Source organism: Euprymna scolopes, chromosome 21, assembly GCF_053919585.1.
Source record: "Euprymna scolopes isolate OS-2025 chromosome 21, ASM5391958v1, whole genome shotgun sequence".
NCBI lineage: Eukaryota > Metazoa > Mollusca > Cephalopoda > Sepiida > Sepiolidae > Euprymna > Euprymna scolopes.
This window is the reverse complement of record NC_136502.1, coordinates 74,640,658-74,659,937: the sequence shown is the minus strand read 5'-3', so window position 1 is coordinate 74,659,937 and position 19,280 is coordinate 74,640,658. Positions and strand designations below refer to the sequence as shown.

The window sequence follows — 19,280 nt, the reverse complement described above, 5'->3', positions numbered from 1 at the left end:
GTGAATGTTATTTGGTGTTTTTAAAAAACAGCTACCAATGATTGTAACCAGTGATATTTGTGTATGCTAACAGTGCAAATGTGGTGGTGAAATGAATTTTTGTTTATTCTTCACAATATAAAATATATACACAAAACTAAAACATAATTTACGGTTAGTTAATGATAAGTTTAGGTTAGAGAATTAAGCAAAATTATAGATACCTATTGTTATAAAGCACCAATTCATGTTTGGTATATCAATCTACATGTTCCTTGTAGCACCCCAGAGAGGTAAATGAGTGTCAACAAAATGAAATAAAACATAGTATTTGAAATAAAATGAAAAAGTGCTTGAAAAGTGAAATATGCTGATGTTTACTATCTAAAACATTGCGTTCAATGCAATTGAAACTTATACTATATTGGTGGACTAAGAATTAAAGAAATAAAATTTAAGAAATTAGCAAAAAATTGATATATAAAATATTTGGCATGAAGAAAAACAAATATAAGACAAAAGGGGAAAAAGCAGTAACAATCATGTGCTGAAGTTCATTGAAAATAAATCGTTTGTCAAAGAAATATAATGAAAATTCTCAGAGTGAAAAAAAAATGGGATTTTTACAAATCTGGTTTCCAAGTAATAGGAAACATGTACAGCTTCATTTTAACGACAAAATGTAAACTGTAGTAATGGTAATGAGAATGTTGAAGGAAATTGGCAAAAAATTGTTAGTCAAATGTTGATCAAATATTATAAGTTTGTGTGATATGCATGAAACGTTTAGAATATGATCTGCTCTCATGCTGAAAGCAAGTAGAGAAACATTGTGAAAAAATGATGTAAAGCTAAGCTAAGCAAACGACCAGTGAATGGAAATGTTTATTATAATGTATCAAGATGAACATATCATGAAAAAGCAAATCGAAATAGTGATAGTTATTTGGTGCTTATACGAAACAGGTATCAAGTATTGTCACCAGTGATTTTATTGATGTTAACAGTGCATGTCACTAAAAATAATGATGGTAGCGAAATTAAGTTTTGTTAATTCTACCCAATATAAAATATTTTCGCAAAACAAAGTAAACAAAGTTACGGGTTAGTTAATGATAAGTTTAGGTTCGAGAAATAAGCAAAGGAAAAGAAAAAAAAGGTACATGTGTTTATATTGTGTAAAATGTTAGTCTGTAAATATTTCAAACTATCAACACTGGTATGTGTAAATCCTAGATACCTATTGTCATAAAGTACCACTTCTTGTTTGATATATCACTCTACATGTTCCCTGCAGCATCCCAGAGAGTTAAATGAGTGTCCACAAAATGAAATAAAACATAGTACTGGAAATAAAATAAAATAAGAATATGTCTGAAAAGAAATAAATGCTGTTTACTATATAAAAAGTTGTTTTCAAGTGTCAAATGGAATTGAATCTTATACAATGTTGGTGGATTATGAAATTGCATGAATGAAATAACATTGGAGAAATAAGAAAAAAGTTTATATATACAATATTTACAAATGTAAGATAAAAGGTGAAGAAGGGCCAAATCCGAGATCTATAAATCGTAAATTTTCAAAGTGAAAACAGTTATTTTTTTTTTTTTTTAGATCTGCTTTCCAAGTAATAGTAACCATGTACAGCTTCATTTTAAATGAAAACTGTACTAATGATAATGTTCATGGTGAAAGGAAATTGGAAAAAAATTAAAAATGTCAGAGGTAAAATGTTTGTGTGGTATGCATGAAACACGTGTAGAAAATGATCTCATGCTGAAAGTAAGAGAAACATAGCTAAAAAATTATGTAAACGCAATAGTAAAATCCTCATTTTTAGGAACATAGTGTGGGGTATGTTGTTTGTTTCAATTGAGAAAGGAAAGTTTAATTTTTAGAATTGGATGTTATAGATCACAAGTTTTATTACAATAAACATTGTGTTCTCTAATTATCAACCAAGTATATTTATTGATAAAAAAAGAAAAGTAATGGACATGTTTATTATAATTTATCAATATTAAATTGTTATCATGAAAAACCAATGGAAAGCGTGTTGGTTATTTCGTGTTCATAAGAAAAAACATCATGGGTTGTCACCAGTGATTTTATGTATGCTAACATTTCGCTGCAAATGTGGTAGCTAAATGTCTTTTTGGTTATTCTACACAAAATAAAATATATACACAAAACAAAGTAAAAGAAATGTCAGGGTTAGTTAATGATAAGCTTAGTACCAAGAAATAAGCACAGAATAAGGAAAAGAAAGATACATTTGTTGATATTGTGTCGATTGGTGAATTTGTTGGTTCATTTTGTTTTATGACATATCAACACTATATCAGGTTATTTCATGCCCAATCTAGTGACATTTTTTTTTCCTAGAATATATTTGTTTATTTAATGTTGGTTTCTATTTAACTCATAATTGGGACCCTAACAGGTACTACTACTCCAGATCAGAGTGGACCTGGTAGCAATAGCAATTAAATGGTGGCTTCACACTTCACAAAGCCCCATGTTTGGATACAGTTTATGGTCATATCCAGGACCTGGTGAATTTGTCAATAATTGAAACGATCAACACTGGCGAGTTAGAATTCTACATACCTATTGTTATAAAGTACCAATTTATGTTTTACATATCACTCCACAACGTTGCTGCAGAATCCAGACAGTTGAAAGAGTCTCAAGAAACTGAAAAGCTATTTAGTACTCTTAAATAAAATAACATGCATAAAGAAATCCTAATATAAGACAATAGATGAAAAAGCAATAAAAATTTTGTGTGGAATCAAGTGAAAACAGTTTCTTTGTCAAAGAAATTGCATGAAGATTCTCAGAGACTTTTCCTTCCTCGTTCCCTTCCCTTTTGGTGGAAGGAAACTTTCACAGTGGCTCAGAAGGTGGGCTGAGCACACTTCCTACAAAGGTGGGATGGGTAAATTTCTTTTTCATTTGGTTGCCTGGAGGACAGGCTTAGGCCCCCCCCCCAAAAAAAAAACGTTGGAGCCAGGGAACTTCTCCTCCCAGAAGGGGGAGGGGGGCCCGGGAAGGCTTCTCTTCCCATATTTTTTGTTTTGTGTAAGGTTGATCTCTTTCCAAAGGGAGTAAGAGGATATCCCTCTCTTAGGAGGAGAGCGAAGGCTCCCTGGGCCTCCCATCCTCCTTCTGAGAGAAGTTCCCCGGCTTCCACATTCATTGCTCAGCCCGCCGTCCAGGCAATCAGAGTCTGATTGTCTGCCGTATATAAAAAGGCGATTTTAGCTTGTCAGGCGGTATGCTCTGCGTAGACCATTTTTCTTCCACCTGTTGACCTTCCCTCCCTGTCATACAATACGCTTAAACAGGATATTTTAATTTATGCAGATTCCATATAGACTTTTAGTTTCCCAGGGTGTATACCCTCCGTTGACCATTTATGTTTAAGAGTTTTCCTTGCCCCTTCTCTGCCCCAGAATGGGAAGGGAGCTCTTTCCCACTGTATGGGGGGGGGGCGGCTTTCTTTTATGGTTATGTGGGGAGCCTTACCTTTACCCCCCTTAAGGTGGTAGGTCTTTTTTGTAAAATTGTTAGTCAAATGTTGATCAAATATTATAAGTTTTTGTGATATGCATGAAACATGTGCAGAATATGATCTGCTCTCATGCTGAAAGCAAGTAGAGAAACATTGTGAAAAAATGATGTAAACCTAAGCTAAGCAAACGACCAGTCAATGGAAATGTTTATTATAATGTATCAACAATAACACATTATCATAGTTATTTGGTGCTTATACGAAACAGGTATCAGGGATTGTCACCAGTGATTTTATTTATGTTAACAGTGCATGTCACTACAAATAATGATGGTAGCGAAATTAAGTTTTGTTTATTCTACCTAATATAAAGTATATACACAAAACAAAGTAAACATCTGCTGAATATTAAGCAGCAAAATATTTTAAAACATAAAAATGTGAAACATAACATGAATACTCTCCATTGTCACTTGAAAACATTGGTCTTGGTAGGCAGTTTATTAGATGCTGAAATAGTGGTCTTGGTATGGTGTGCTTAATATTATTGTATGCAAAATTTAAAAACACAAAAGAGGGTACAATCAATATTGAAAAAGTAACATCTGTCACAGAAAATAGTAATTTATAAATATCAAAAGGAATATTATTCTGTACTTAAAATGTTAAACTTACTGTTAACAATAATTTAAAATGGTGATCAGGATGAGTCCAACAACTTAGTCCTTGAGCTTTCTTATTGGTCATAGTAAAAAGAAATTGTAGTCTTTCAAGTTTGTTGGTCGCATTGGGATTCTTGGAATGTATCAACAGATTCCTGCATATGAATCTTTGTTAATTTCACACAATACAAAATATATATACAAAACAAAGTAAAGCATAGTATAGGGTTAGTTGTGTCCTCTAATTATCAACCAACTATTGCTAAAAAGAGAAAAGCACTGGAAATGTTTCTTATAATGTATCAATATTGAATTGTTCTCATGAAACACAAATCGAAATAGTGATAGTTATTTGGCGCTTATAAGAAACAGGTATCAGGGATTTTGGTGTATCAGATGTTTTTACAGTGAACTTAACTTTCAAGAAACAAATTGGTATGCAATGACATAGGCTAAGAATCTTAGACAAAATATATTCAAATGAAAAAAAATGTTGAACACTTATAACTTTGTATGGACTCTCAAAAACATTTGTAAAAAATGTGTAAACAAATGTAAAAAAAAATGATCCGCTCTACTTGATGACATCAAGCACAGTAATATTTTAGTGAAGACAATATGAAATTGATGTTCAGTGATTAGTTTGGATGAATGAGAAAATGTAATTGTTTGATGCATAAAAATAACTCATTTGCTGTATTTAATATTAAGCAGCAAAATATAGTGATTTGAATATTTAGGAAAACATCAAACCAGATTATGTAAAAAAAAAAAGATGAAATTAGAAAATATATATTTTATGCTTATGAGTTTTGCCAATTAAAATTTTGTGGCAGAAATTGGGTGATTACCAAGTAATTTTATTTTGGTAAAATTCTTAAATTATTTCAATGTTTATTATAATTTCTAATTAGTGACTTGTTATCATCAAAATCCGCCCCAAAGAGTGTCCTTTCTTTTATTAGGTATCAGAATAGGTATCCAGATTTCTACTTCTATACAAATGTGATATTGTAGTACAGTAAATGTCAAATTGTTTTTCAAGTATTAGTTTGTAACGTTTGTACTGACTTCATCAGATGTCATGTAAGGAACTGAATTCTATTTAAGACTTTATCTGAAGTGTTTTTATTTTGGTAGATCATGTGTGATTACACTGTAGTAATTGCGCTGATAGCATGTTAACTACAAATGACAAAAGATAAATCAATTTCTGATTCAGCTACACAATATAAACTAAAGGAAATCAAATTTGCAAAATAAAAGAAAAATGTAGTTATGGGTTAGTTTGGAGTTAGAATAAAAAGCCAATAAAACAGTTAGTTTATATTGTGTAGACTGTTTAATTAACTTTGTTCATTTCTGATAGTATTGAGAGTGGTCAATGAAAATCTTAATTTCTGACAAAATACTGTAATTTTCTTGGATACCCATTCGTAAAAAGTACCTTTTTTGTGAAAAAAAAAAACACTCCCCAGATCACCTTCACCACCTAAAACACAAAAACAAAAATATCTTTATTCTTCAAATATTGTGGTTGACTGGAGGACGGGCTGAGCACTCCCAAAAAGGTAGGAGCCGGGGAACTTCTCCTCCAAGAAAGGGGGCCCGGGAAGGCTTCCCTGTCCCCATATTTTTTTTTTTTTTGTGTAAGGTTGATCTCTTTCGGAATGGAGTAAGCAGAACCGACAGGGGGGGGGTCAATCAACCATACAAAAGGATATCTATCTCTTAGTTGAAAGAGGGAAGGTCTCCCTGTCCTCCCATACCCCTTCTGAGAGAAGTTTCCCCAGCTCTCAGCTTTGGGGTGGGGGGGGGGGGTAGGAGGGCTTAGCCCGCCCTCAAGGCAAATAGTCTGACTGTCTGCCTTATATAAAAAGGCGATTTTAGCTGGTCAGGTGGTATGACCTGCATTGACTATTTTTCCTCCACCTGTTGACCTTCCTTAATATATATTTTTAATAATAAACACATTTTATTTTAATATTAATATTTATTTGTAATAATAAACACATTATATTATTTTAAATATTAATATTTATTTTTAATAATAAACACATATTATTTTAAATATTAATATTTATTTATAATAATAAACACATTTTATTCTACTTTAAATATTAATATTTATTTTTAATAATAAAAACAATTTTATTTGAATATTAATATGTATTTTTAATAATAAACTCATTTTTATTTTAATAATTATTTTTAATACTAACTCATTTTATTATTGTAAATGTTAATATTTATTTTTAATAATTATTGTTATTTAATAATAATATCTTCTATTTTTTTACTGTTTATGTCTAACTTTTATCGACTTTTTCTTTTTTAATAGCATATTCTTTAAATGAATAGAAAAATAATTTCCCAAATTTTAGACCCCGGTTATTTGGCTGATAGTCGATAAAAATGATTAAAAGAGAGATTCATGAACATTAACGTTGTCATATAAAAAGAAAATGCTAATAAGAAGTGTTTTTAATCAATGTAACATATTTATTCAACTCTGTCATATATTTGTTTGATGACAACTTTTTTCGAATCTGTGTACAGTAAAAACGATATACTTACATAGGATTTTGAAAGCATATTTTAACCTGTCGAAGAGTTTTATTATAAATAAAAGAGTTTAGTTTGTTGAACTTAATGGACTTTTTTGTTGTATCTATTAACTGTTTATTCTTTTTATCAAACAAAAAGAGAATTTTTATATTGACATGTGATGGACTGTTTTTCTAACATCGAAATTTTAAAATTAGTTTTATTTAAAAAAAAAAAAAACTCGCCATTAGTGGACGGTCAAAAGACAAATATATAACAAATAAATGTTAGGAAAGGCAAGATAAGTTACTTTTCTATCCAACTGGATATATTTTTTGTGTTTTTATTCAATGTAACATATTTATTCAGCTCGAAAAACATACAGTGTTTACCGATGTATTCGAAAAATGCCACCAGTTGTTTACATAGCCATTTGCCGGAAGTGACGGTTTTTTTATATAAGTTTTATTCAAACAGGCTTTAAGTTCAAATTAATGGACTTTTTTTTGTATTTATTAACTGTTTTATTCTTTATGGACTCTTTTTCGAACATCGAAATTTTAAAATTAGTTTTATTTAAAAAAAAAAAAAAAGACGGTGTTGTTTTTTTAATTGAATTCTACACTTTTTCAACAAAGAATCTTTAACAAAATATATATAAATTGGAAAAATGTGTGAACAAATAAAAAAAAAATGATCCGCTCCACTTGATGACATCAAGCACAGTAATATTTTAGTGAAGAAAATATGAAATTGATGTTCAGTGATTAGTTTGGATGAATGAGAAAATGTAATTGTTTGATGCATAAAAATAACTCAGTTGCTGTATTTGATATTAAGCAGCAAAATATAGTGATTTGAATATTTGGGAAAACATCAAACCAGATTATGTAAAAAGAAAAAAAAAGATGAAATTAGAAAATATATATTTTATGTTTATGAGTTCTGCCAATCAAAATTTTGTGGCAGAAATTGGGTGATTACCATGCAATTTTATTTTGGTAAAATTCTTAAATTATTAGAATGTTTATTATAATTTCTAATTAGTGACTTGTTATAATCAAAATCCGCCCTAAAGAGTGTCCTTTCTTTTATTAGGTATCAGAGTAGGTATCAAGATTTCTACTTCTATACAAATGGGATATTTCAGATCTGTACATAAAAAATTTGTTGAATATATAGGTTGAGAATTGTTCTGTGTCGCTCTCTCTCACACACACACGCATTCTCACTTTTATAGATATAATAGATAGATTACTCTAGATATATTTCCATATGTCTGAATACCCTATATACAAATTTTCAAATCTGTAGATAAAAAATTTGTTGAGTATATAGGTTGAAAATTGTTCTCTCTCTCTCTCACACACACATTCTCAATTTTAGAGATATAATAGATAGATTATGCTAGATATATTTCCATATGTCTGAATACCCTATATACAAATTTTCTAATCTGTAGATACAAAATTTGTTGAATATATAGGTTGAAAATTGTTCTTACTCTCTCTCTCTCTCTCTCGCTACCTCACACACACACATTCTAACTTTTATAGATATAATAGATAGATTATGCTAGATATATTTCCATATGTGTGAATACCCTATATACAAATTTTCTAATTTGTAGATAAAAAATTTGTAGAGTGCATAGGTTGAGAATTGTTCTCTCTATCTCTCACACACACACATTCTAACTTTTAAAGATATAATAGATTATGCTAGATATATTTCGATATTTCTGAATACCCTATATATAAAAATTTGTTGAATGTATAGGTTGAGAACTGTTCTCTCTCTCTCTCTCTCTCTCTCGCTCACACACACACACATTCTCACTTTTATAGATATAATAGAAAGATTATCCTAGATATATTTCTATTTGTATGAATACTCTATATACAAATTTTAAAATCTGTAGATAAAGAATTTGTTGAGTATATGGGTTGAGAATTGTTCTCTCTCTTTCTCTCTCTCTCTCTCACACACACACACACATTCTCACTTTTATAGATATAATAGATTATGCTAGATATATTTCCATATGTCTGAATACCCTATATACAAATTTTCAAATCTGTGGATAAAAAATTTGTTGAGTATATAGGTTGAGAATTGTTCTCTCTCTCTCTATCACACACATTCTCACTTTTATAGATATAATAGACAGATTATGCCAGATATATTGAAATATGTCTGAATGCCCAATATACAAATTTTGAAATCTGTAGATAAAAAATTTGTTGTATACATAGGTTGACAATTGTCCTCTCTCTCACACACACACACATTCTCACTTTTATACATATAATAGATAGATTATGCTAGATATATTTCTATATGTCTGAACACCCTATATACAAATGTTCAAATCTGTGGATAAAAAATTTGTTGAATGTATAGGTTGAGAATTTTTATCTCTCTCTTTTTCTCTCTCTCTCTCTCGCTATCTCACACACACGCATTCTCACTTTTATAGATAAAATAGATAGATTATGCTAGATATATTTCCATATGTCTGAATACCCTATATACAAAGTTTCAAATCTGTAGATAAAAAATTTGTTGAATATATAGGTTTAGAATTGTTCTCTCTCTCTCTCTCACACACACATTCTAACTTTTGTAGTTATAATAGATAGATTATGCTAGATATATTTCCATATGTCTGAATACCCTATATACAAATTTTCTAAACTGTAGGTAAAAAATTTGTTGAGTATGTAGGTTAAGAATTGTTCTCTCTCTCTCTCACACACACACACACACAAGTTCTCACTTTTATAGATATAATAGATAGATTATGCTAGATATATTTCTATATGTCTGCCTACCCTATATACAAATTTCCAAATCTGTGCCCAAAAATGTGTGGAATATATAGGTTGAGAATTGTTCTCTCTCTCTCTCTCTCTCACACATATTCTCACTTTTATAGGTTATATAGGTTGAGAATTTTTTGCTCTTTCCATCACTCACATTCACACTTTTATAGATATAATACATAGATTATGCCAGATATATTTACATATGTCTGAATACCCAATATACACATTTTCAAATCTGTAGATAAAAAATTAGTTGAATATATAGGTTGAGAATTGTTCTCTCTCTCTCTCTTTCTCTCTCTCTCACACACACATTCTCACTTTTATAGATATAATAGATAGATTATGCTAGATATATTTCCATACGTCTGAATACCCTATATCCAAATTTTCTAATATGTAGATAAAAAATTTGTTGAATATATAGGGTGAGAATTTTCCTTCCTCTCTTTCTCTCTCTCTCTTTCTCACACACACACAAGCTGAAAATTGTTCTCTCTCTCTCTCTCTCTGACTCTCTCTCTCTCTCTCACACACACACACATGGTCATTTTATAGATATAATAGATAGGTTATGCTAGATATATTTCTATATGTCTGAATACCCTATATACAAATTTTTAAATCTGTAGATAAAAAATTTGTTGAGTATATAGGTTGAGAATTGTTCTTTCTCTCTCTCACACACACACATTCTCACTTTTATAGATATAATAGATTATGCTAGATATATTTCCAAATGTCTGAATACCCTATATACAAATTTTCAAATCTGTAAAGATAGAATTTGTTGAATATATAGGTTGAGAATTGTTCTCTCTCTCTCTCTTTCACACACATTCTCACTTTTATAGATATAATAGATAGATTATGCTAGATATATTTCCTTATGTCTGAATACCCTATATACAAATTATCAAATCTGTAGATACAAAATTTGTTGAGTATATAGGTTGAGAATTGTTCTCTCTCTCTCTCTCTCTCACTCACTCACTCACTCACTCACTCACAAACACACACACACATTCTACCTTTTATAGATATAATAGATTATGCTAGATATATTTCCATATGTCTGAATACCCTGTATACAAATTTTCAGATCTGTACATAAAAATTAGTTGAATATATAGGTTGAGAATTGTTCTCTCTCTGTCTCTTCTCTCTCTCTCTTTCACACACATTCTCACTTTTCTAGATATAATAGATAGATTATGCTAGATATATTTCCATATGTCTGAATACCCTATATACAAATTTTCTAATCGGTAGATAAAAAATTTGTTGAATATATAGGGTGAGAATTGTACTTACTCTCTCTCTCTCTCTCTCTCTCTCTCTCACGCACACATTCTCACTTTTATGGATATAATAGATAGATTATGCTGGATATATTTCCATATGTCTGAATACCCTATATACAAATGGTCAAATCTGTAGATAACAAATTTATTGAATAGATAGGTTGAGAATTGTTCTCTCTCTCTCTCTCGCAACCTTACACACACAACCACACGCAAACATTCTGACTTTTATAGATATAATAGATCGATTATGCTAGATATATTTCCATATGTCTGAATACCCAATATACAAATTTTCAAATCTGTAGGTAAAAAATTTGTTGAATATATAGGTTGAGAATTGTTCTCTCTCTCTCACACACTCACATTCTCACTTTTATAGATATAATGTATAGATTATGCTAGATATATTTCTATATGTCTGAATACCCTATATACAAAGTTTAAAATCCGTAGATAAAAATACGTTGAGTATATAGGTTGAGAATTGTTCTCTCTCTCTCTTACGCACACACACACACACATTTTCACTTTTATAGATATAATAGATAGATTATGCTAGATATATTTCCATATGTCTGAATACCCTATATACAAATTTTTAAATCTGTAGATAAAAAATGTATTGAATATATAGGTTGAGAATTGTTGTCTCTCTCTCTCTCTCTCTCTCTCTCTCTCTCTCTCTCTCTCTGGCTACCTCACACACACACACATTTTCACTTTTATAGATATAATAGATAGATTATGCTAGATATATTTCCATATGTCTGAATACCCTATATACAAACTTTCAAATCTGTAGATAAAAAATTTGTTGAGTATATAGGTTGAGAATTGTTCTCTCTCTCTCACACGAAACTGTGCGCTCGGCTTCTTCCCCCCCTTCCAACCCCAAATGCTTGGGAAACTGTGCACTGTTTTTGTTGGTTTTCAAGCTGCCTCTTCCCCCCCCCACACACACACACACAGTTTAACAGTAGTAGGAGGTCAAGAGAAAGAGGGTGAGAGAGAGAGAGAAGAGTAAGTTGGTGAGAGAGAGAGAAAAGAGAAAGAGGGTGTTGGTTTTATATTTTTATTATCGTCTAATATTTTGAAAGCTGAATTTCTAATAAAATGTGCATCTATAGGAGATAATGCCTGGGAATGTGTCCCCCCCCCCACAGTTTAACAGTGGTGTGACGTCAAGAGAAAGAGGGTGAGAGAGAGGGAAGAGTAAGTGGGTGAGAGAGAGAAAGAGAGAGAAAAAAAAGAAAGACGGTGTTGGTTTTGTGAAAAAAGTTGTTATTTACAATTGTTCGCATTCTTGGCCTTTTGGTCAAGATCAAAGTGTAGTATCTGTTCTTCAGATGCTGCACTTCTATTTCTTGTTCTCTTTCGGTGGAGGAGAAATCCTCCACGACTGAGACAATTTTTATTTTTGTACCTTTTCTCCACGTTAAAAAACGACCCTGGTGTCTAACTCTGTCCCGTGGGGAGGCATAGTAAATAGGTACAATTGTTCGCCATTAGTGGATGGTGACGTCACGTCACGTGACATGACTAAGCGTTTTTTTTTTTAGTATGAATAACATTTTTTGTTTTAATTATAAAGTCTACACTTAATTTTATAGAAAATGATGTATATATAATAGAAAAAAAAAATTACTGGTTTTGTTGGATTCAAGTGGATCCCCCCCCCTCCAGTTTAAGAGATAGCAGGTCACGTGGTAATATACAAAATGGCTAGCGTAAATATAAAGATCGGTTTTTTTATCGACGAATATTTTGAAAGCTGAATTTTTTTTTATTCCTGTACATTTTTTCCTGATATTTTTCGTTAAAACTCTTGTATAAATACTATTTTTAACCAGTTAAATACGTTGGAGACATTGTCATGGAGTTTAATAATCTCTAGAACAAAGCAGAAGAGAAATTACAAAAGTATCGGTAAAACAAAGTGTTTGTTTACATTTGTTCGCCATTACTGGATGTTGACGTCACGTCACGTGACATGACTAAGCGTTTTTGGATTATGTAATATTAACATTAAAATAACATTAAAATGACAGGTTTTTTGGGGGGCCCCCCTAGGAGAGAAATGATCAGTTCACCCCCTTTTAATGGTCCGTTTGGTGTGGAATTTCGATATTTGTCATGCGGGTGATCAAGGTTCAATATGATACATAATTTGTCAACTTTGGTTGTGTCTGTCAAAAGTTTGAGCTGACGTCACGTCACGTGACACGTATTGAATAACGTTAAAATGACAGGTTTTTTGGGGGGCCCCCCTAGGAGAAAAACGATCAGTTGACCCCTTTCTACTGGTCCGTTTGACGTGAAATTTCGATATTTGTCATCCGGGTGATCAAGGTGCAATATGATACCAAATTTGTCAACTCTGGTTCCGTCTTTCAAAAGTTTTAGCGTTACAAACAAACATACATACATACATACATACATACATACATACACACCGATTTTTGCCTTTTATATATATAGACTAGCAGGGCTACCCGGCGTTGCTCGGGACCGTATAAACAATGAAAAAACAAAAGCAGATATTGAATATATGTTTTATTCTTAGGGGAGAGGAATCTTTCATCTCTATGTATTATTTGTTTTATCTACCCTAGGACTGGTATTGTTCATGTTTTATCCCTAGTGTAGGTAATTTACAGCATGTACATGAAATTGTTTTACCTTAGGGAGAAGAGAACAGGTAATATACAACATAATGTGTCTATATTACATCCCTGGCAACGCCTAGAAACCAGCTAGAACATGTATTTCAGTCAATCTTTATTACATCTTGGGCTATGCCGGGAAACCAGCTAATCTCTATTTAGTGACTTGACCACCAAAATACCTCCCTAAGTGTGTCCTTTCTTTTGAACTTATTAGATATAGGTATCTAGAAATGTGTGTGAAATTTTGTTGAATGCATTGTTCACTATGATTTTCTTATTGTTCTACACAATATCAACTGTAGCGAAATAAAACAGTAAACTTAGTGTAGTGTTAGAATAAAGAGCAAAGGAAAAAATTAGAATCATATTCTGTAATTACAAATCTAAATTTGCTAGCGTGTACCAGTATTTGCCAGGTTGTGGAAATTTGGAATTTATAACATATGTAGTGGCCTTTTCCTAGATACCTATTTTTATAATTGTTTCAGTACATTGCTACAAAATGTGACATTTGTTGGCGTTTGTAAAAAAAATCATGAATGTGCTTATATTCCAAAAAAGAAAATATCAGTGCACAGTATTGAAAGTGTTTGAGATTCAAAAGTCTGTAACATTTCTACTAACTTCATAAGATGTCATGTGAGAAACTTAATTGAATATCAAGACATTATCTGAAGCGTTTTTATTTTGGTGTAACGTATGTGTTTACAGTGAACCTTAACTTTTAATAAACAGATTGGTATGCAATGACATAGGCTAGGAATCTTAGACAAAATATATATAAATTGGAAAAATGTGTGAACAAATGAAAAAAAAATGATCCGCTCTACTTGATGACATCAAGCACAGTAATATTTTAGTGAAGAAAATATGAAATTGATGTTCAGTGATTAGTTTGGATGAATGAGAAAATGTAATTGTTTGATGCATAAAAAATAACTCATTTGCTGTATTTGATATTAAGCAGCAAAAAAATAGTGATTTGAATATTTAGGAAAACATCAAATCAGATTATGTAAAAAAAAAAGATGAAATTAGAAAATATATATTTTCTGTTTATGAGTTTTGCCAATCAAAATTTTGTGGCAGAAATTGGGTGATTACCATGCAATTTTATTTTGGTAAAATTCTTAAATTATTTCAATGTTTATTATAATTTCTTATTAGTGACTTGTTATCATCAAAATCCGCCCCAAAGAGTGACCTTTCTTTTATTAGGTATCAGAATAGGTATCCAGATTTCTACTTCTATACAAATATGATATTGTAGTACAGTAAATGTCAAATTGTTTATCAAGTATTAGTTTGTAACGTTTGTACTGACTTCATCAGATGTCATGTAAGAAACTGAATTCTATGTAAGAAGACTTTATCTGAAGTGTTTTTATTTTGGTATATCATGTGTGATTACACTGTAGTAATTGCGCTGAAAGCATGTTAATTACAAATGACAAAAGTTAAATCAATTTCTGATTCAGCTACACAATATAAACTAAAGGAAATCAAATTTGCAAAATAAAAGCAATATGTAGTTATGGGTTAGTTTGGAGTTAGAATAAAAAGCCAACAAAACAGTTAGTTTGTATTGTGTAGATTGGTCATTTCTGATAGTATTGAGAGTTGTCAATGAAAATCTTAATTTCCGACAAAATACTGAATGTTTCTTGGATACCCATTCGTAAAAAGTACCTTTTTTGGAAAAAAAAAAAAAAAACTCCCCGGATCACCTTCACCACCTTAAAAAAAAAAAACTTTATTCTTAAAAAAATGTGCACATTGTTAGTGTAAAAAACAGATTCGCACCACTTGATGAAATCAAGCATAGTAATATTTTAGTAAAGAAAATATGAAATTGATTTTCAATAATTAGTTTGAATGAATATCAGAAAATGTAATTGTTTGATGCATAAGAAAGAACTCATCTGCTGAATTTGATATTAAGCAGCAAAATATTTCAAAACATAAAAATGTGAAACATAACATGAATACTCTCCGTTGTCACTTGAAAACATTGACCTTGGTAGGAAGTTTATTAGATACTGAAATTGTGGTCTTGGTATGGTGTGCTTAATATTATTGTATGCAAAATTTAAAAACACAAAAGAGGGTCCAATCAATATTGAAAAAGTAACATCTGTCACAGAAAATAGTAATTTATAAATGTCAAAAGAAATATTATTCTGTACTTAAAATGTAAAACTTACTGTTAACAATAATTTAAAATGGTGATCAGGATGAGTCCAACAACTTAGTCCTTGAGCTTTCTTATTGGTCATAGTAAAAAGAAATTGTAGTCTTTCAAGTTTGTTGGTCGCATTGGGATTCTTGGAATGTATCAACAGATTCCTGCATATGAATCTTTGTTAATTCCACACAATACAAAATATATATACAAAACAAAGTAAAGCAAAGTATAGGGTTAGTTGTGTCCTCTAATTATCAACCAAGTATATGTATTGATAAAAAGATAAAAGCAATGGAAATGTTTATTACAATGTATCAATATTAAATTTTTATCATGAACAACAAATCGAAATAATGATAGATATTTTGTGCTTATACGAAACTGGAATCAAGGATTGTCACCTGTGATTTTATATATGTCAATAGTGCATGCCACTACAAATGATATTAGCCAAATTAAGTTTTGTTTATTTCACCCATTATAAAATATATACACAAAATGCAGTAAACAAAGTTTAGGTTTAGTTAATGATAAGTTTAGGTTCGAGAAATAAGCAAAGAAAAGAAAAAAAGATACATTTGTTTATAGTGTGTAAATTGTAAGTTTGTAAATATTTAAAACTATCCACACTGGTATGTGGAAATTCTAGATACCTATTGTTATAAAGTTCCAATTCATGTTTGATATATCACTCTACATGTTCCCTGTTGCACCCCAAAGATGTAAATGATTATCGAGAAAGTGAAATGTAACAGTATTTGAAATAAAATAGAAACAAATGCTGATGTTTACTATATAAAACACTGTGTTCAATGGAATTGAGCCTTATACAATATTGGTGGAATAAAAAAATCCATTTTTTTAATTCAATTTAAGAAATGAGCAAAAAATTGATATTTAAAATATTTGGCATGAAGAAAAAGAAATATAAGATAAAAGGTGATAAAGCAGTAAGAATCATATGCTGAATTCAATTAAAAACAAATATGATTGTCAAAGAAATATCATGAAAATTTTGTAAGTGAAAAAAATTATTTTTTGATATATTTGGTTTCGAAGTATTAAGAAACATGTACAACTTCATTTTAAAGACAAAACGAAAACTGTACTAATGATAATGACAATGGTGAAAGGAAATTGGAAAAAAATGTATCAGAGGTAAAATGTTGGTCACATATACGTTTGTGTGGTATGCATGAAACACGTGTAGAAAATTATATTTTCTGATGCTGAAAGTAAGAAGAGAAACATTGTTAAAAAATGATCTAAAAGGCAATAGTAAAATCCTCATTTTTAGTGTGGGATATGTTGTTTGTTTCAATTGAGAAAGGAAACTTTAATTTATACAATTTGATGTTATAGATCACAAGTTTTATTACAATAAACATTGTGTTCTTTAATTATCAACCAAGTATATTTATTGATAAAAAGAGAATGTAATGGACATGTTTATTATAATTTATCAATATTAAATTGTTATCATGAAAAACCAATGGAAAGCGTGAATGTTATTTGGTGTTTTTAAAAAACAGCTACCAATGATTGTAACCAGTGATATTTGTGTATGCTAACAGTGCAAATGTGGTGGTGAAATGAATTTTTGTTTATTCTTCACAATATAAAATATATACACAAAACTAAAACATAATTTACGGTTAGTTAATGATAAGTTTAGGTTAGAGAATTAAGCAAAATTATAGATACCTATTGTTATAAAGCACCAATTCATGTTTGGTATATCAATCTACATGTTCCTTGTAGCACCTCAGAGGGGTAAATGAGTGTCAACAAAATGAAATAAAACATAGTATTTGAAATAAAATGAAAAAGTGCTTGAAAAGTGAAATATGCTGATGTTTACTATCTAAAACATTGCGTTCAATGCAATTGAAACTTATACTATATTGGTGGACTAAGAATTAAAGAAATAAAATTTAAGAAATTAGCAAAAAATTGATATATAAAATATTTGGCATGAAGAAAAACAAATATAAGACAAAAGGGGAAAAAGCAGTAACAATCATGTGCTGAAGTTCATTGAAAATAAATCGTTTGTCAAAGAAATATAATGAAAATTCTCAGAGTGAAAAAAAAAATGGGATTTTTACAAATCTGGTTTCCAAGTAATAGGAAACATGTACAGCTTCATTTTAACGACAAAATGTAAACTGTAGTAATGGTAATGAGAATGTTGAAGGAAATTGGCAAAAAATTGTTAGTCAAATGTTGATCAAATATTATAAGTTTGTGTGATATGCATGAAACGTTTAGAATATGATCTGCTCTCATGCTGAAAGCAAGTAGAGAAACATTGTGAAAAAATGATGTAAAGCTAAGCTAAGCAAACGACCAGTGAATGGAAATGTTTATTATAATGTATCAAGATGAACATATTATCATGAAAAAGCAAATCGAAATAGTGATAGTTATTTGGTGCTTATACGAAACAGGTATCAAGTATTGTCACCAGTGATTTTATTGATGTTAACAGTGCATGTCACTAAAAATAATGATGGTAGCGAAATTAAGTTTTGTTAATTCTACCCAATATAAAATATATACGCAAAACAAAGTAAACAAAGTTACGGGTTAGTTAATGATAAGTTTAGGTTCGAGAAATAAGCAAAGGAAAAGAAAAAAAAGGTACATGTGTTTATATTGTGTAAAATGTTAGTCTGTAAATATTTCAAACTATCAACACTGGTATGTGTAAATCCTAGATACCTATTGTCATAAAGTACCACTTCTTGTTTGATATATCACTCTACATGTTCCCTGCAGCATCCCAGAGAGTTAAATGAGTGTCCACAAAATGAAATAAAACATAGTACTGGAAATAAAATAAAATAAGAATATGTCTGAAAAGAAATAAATGCTGTTTACTATATAAAAAGTTGTTTTCAAGTGTCAAATGGAATTGAATCTTATACAATGTTGGTGGATTATGAAATTGCATGAATGAAATAACATTGGAGAAATAAGAAAAAAGTTTATATATACAATATTTACAAATGTAAGATAAAAGGTGAAGAAGGGCCAAATCCGAGATCTATAAATCGTAAATTTTCAAAGTGAAAACAGTTATTTTTTTTTTGTTTTAGATCTGCTTTCCAAGTAATAGTAACCATGTACAGCTTCATTTTAAATGAAAACTGTACTAATGATAATGTTCATGGTGAAAGGAAATTGGAAAAAAATTAAAAATGTCAGAGGTAAAATGTTTGTGTGGTATGCATGAAACACGTGTAGAAAATGATCTCATGCTGAAAGTAAGAGAAACATAGCTAAAAAATTATGTAAACGCAATAGTAAAATCCTCATTTTTAGGAACATAGTGTGGGGTATGTTGTTTGTTTCAATTGAGAAAGGAAAGTTTAATTTTTAGAATTGGATGTTATAGATCACAAGTTTTATTACAATAAACATTGTGTTCTCTAATTATCAACCAAGTATATTTATTGATAAAAAAAGAAAAGTAATGGACATGTTTATTATAATTTATCAATATTAAATTGTTATCATGAAAAACCAATGGAAAGCGTGTTGGTTATTTCGTGTTCATAAGAAAAAACATCATGGGTTGTCA

The 19,280-nt window shown here is 30.2% G+C and overlaps 1 protein-coding gene and 1 pseudogene across 4 annotated transcripts in view; one reads left to right on the top strand and one right to left on the bottom strand.

Annotated features, from left to right (window-relative positions):
* The window catches only part of LOC145242513 (protocadherin gamma-A4-like), a 590,587-nt gene that overhangs the window by 283,232 nt on the left and 288,075 nt on the right, over window positions 1-19,280 (bottom strand). The gene's annotated exons all lie outside the window — the stretch shown is intronic.
* On the top strand, window positions 12,138-12,271 carry LOC145243247 (U2 spliceosomal RNA; annotated as a pseudogene).